Here is a 2,342-nt window from a genome sequence, read left to right as displayed (position 1 = left end):
ACGCGCACGGCCCCGCACCTGTGCCCGGAGGACCCGTGGAGGAGCACGCACGCGCACGGCCCCGCACATGTGCCCGGAGGAACCGTGGAGGCGCACGCGCGCGCACGGCCCCGCACCTGTGCCCAGAGACCGGGAAGGGAGGGCATCCAGCCATGCAGGCTGCACGGGGTCGTCGTGCTAGACTTCACCTTTTGTCCTGGCTGAGGTCAGGGAAGTCGCTGTGATGTTCCTTTTAGAAAACTTAGCCGAGGGCTGCGCATGCTCACAGATGGCGAAGCAGTGAGAATAACAGGACTCACAGTTCTTTCTGATAACAAAGGAATGACAGAGCTAATCGCTGCGATTCCTAAGAAGTGAGGAATTAATTATGACATACGAATCTTCACCTGCCATTACTTCAAGAACAGAATTAAAGTAGGCTTCCTCTCCTGCACAGTGGTGGGATTCTTCGGCCTGTCTCCCTGGCACCGGGGCGTGATGCTGGACAAGGTCGAGGGGTTGCGGCTGCTGAGGCTGCTCCGGGAGCTCCTGAGGTCCTATGCTGGGCCCTCCCAAGTGCCCCTGCTCACGGCAGACAGAGGGAACTTCCTGCCCCAAGAGAGGGGCGTCAGGCTGGACCGTGGCCCCTGCTCCTGCAGCTCCTAGGCCCAAGCCAGTGGGCCGTCCCCACCTGTGTTCGCCTGTGGTCTGGCGGAAGCTGGCCACGTTTCCTTCCCTCCCCTGTCACCGGTCACCAAGGGCCATGGGACAGAATTGGTGGTTTGGCTGCGGTTGGTGAGCTGGGTCCATGTGCCCGAGCTCCCTCGCTGCGTCTCTCTCTTCCGCGAGAACACAACGCATCTCCTTGGCCTCACACACCCAAACTTGGCCCCTACCACAGCTGAGTCGCAGCAGAAAAGGCCATGTTGAAATAAAACCCTGGAGAGGAAGACCGTGAAGGCCAGGTGGGCTGCGGAAGCTGAGGTTTCCTGCGCCCCAGTGGATTCTGCCCACAGAGTGGAGCTTGGTGGCTGAGCCCAGAGCAGCGGAGAGGAGGAGGGACCGAAATGTGGAGCCCGAGGTGGCTGCAGCAGGCTGGGGGCGCCCGGGGACTCGCTCTGGGCAGCACAGCCCCTTTCCCGGGCCCTGGGCGCGGACCCTCTGCACACGCAGTCACAGGCCCCAGCCCCACTGTGGCTGAGGACCAGGCAGGCCCCAAGCTCTTCCTCCATGGATTTAGTAATTCGTTTTCAGGGCAAACTGGAAACAGGACATGAGCCAGGCAAGGCCGCGCTCCTCTCCACTGGCCTCCCCGCGCTGTGGAACTCGCTTGCTCTTACATAGAAAAGTGAGTTTCCTGGTGAAAAGTTGAAAGCACAACGGATCTGGGCGTGGGTTTTGCCGCTTTCTCCTGAAGGAGGCCACGGACGTCTTGGCCTCTTTGAAACCTGTAAATAAAATTTGTTTTCTGGGGCAGGCGCCCTCTGGAAGAGTCTTACTTCCCTTCAGCCCACCGAGATGGCTCCGGCGTCCTGGGCGCTGAGATGGGGGAGCCCTGAGGGGCGTCTCACCGGGAGGAGGCCGTGGGCCCAGCGCGAAGCCGACCCGACATTCCCCCAGAAACCCGGGAGGCATCGCCACATCACTGGGTGGAAAACGCCCCGACGCCGGCGCAGGCCCAGACCCCGGGGAACGCGAGAGCCACGAACCTGGGCCAGGAGCCGCCGAGACCAGCCCCGGCCGCCCCAGCGCTCCTCCCGCCCGGGCGCGATGCGGTGAGAATGGCCCCGGGCGGGAACGTCCCCTGTCGGGGCGGCCATGGGAGGCACTGGGGTCCCTGCTCTGCGGCCGCCCCGGTGAGGAGGCGCCCCGGCCACCCCGAAACCCGGGAGAGGCGATGCTGGCGGTGACACCGTCACCCACCCCGAGGACCCGTCCCTCCTCCTGGGGCTGCGCCGGCGCCGGGAAGCTCCCCCGACCCCCGCTCTGTCCCGCTCAGGCTCAGGAGGGCGCCCTCGGGTGTCCGGGAGCCGCATCCTCACCTCCAGAGCGATGGTGGCAGGACAGGCCCACGGTCCTCGTTCGCCCCGGGGGTGCCTGGAGGGGAAGGCGCCCGAGATGCTGAGACCCCCGAGAGCACAGGCAGAACTCAGAGGAGGCTTCTGAGGGAAAATCTCAAATTCACCTCCTTGAAGAACCGACTGTCCAGTATGGGCCCTTAGCCACATGTGGCTACTTAAATTAATTTAAAGTGAACAGAATTAAAACTCCGCTCCTCAGTTGCAGTGGTTGTGTCCCAGCATTCACGTGGCTGTGGCGACCTGCAGTGCTAAGAATCGTCTCCACACCCCGGAAAGTTCCAT

At 63.1% G+C, this 2,342-nt stretch overlaps 1 pseudogene; it reads right to left on the bottom strand.

The window, feature by feature from the left end:
• Positions 1–330: 330 nt before the first annotated feature.
• Positions 331–1,621, bottom strand: LOC104007091 (uncharacterized; annotated as a pseudogene).
• Between the last annotated feature and the right edge of the window lie 721 nt (positions 1,622–2,342).

This window comes from Pan troglodytes, chromosome 5, assembly GCF_028858775.2.
Source record: "Pan troglodytes isolate AG18354 chromosome 5, NHGRI_mPanTro3-v2.0_pri, whole genome shotgun sequence".
NCBI lineage: Eukaryota > Metazoa > Chordata > Mammalia > Primates > Hominidae > Pan > Pan troglodytes.
Note: the sequence above shows the minus strand (reverse complement) of the source record. Positions and strands in the feature narration are given on the sequence as shown.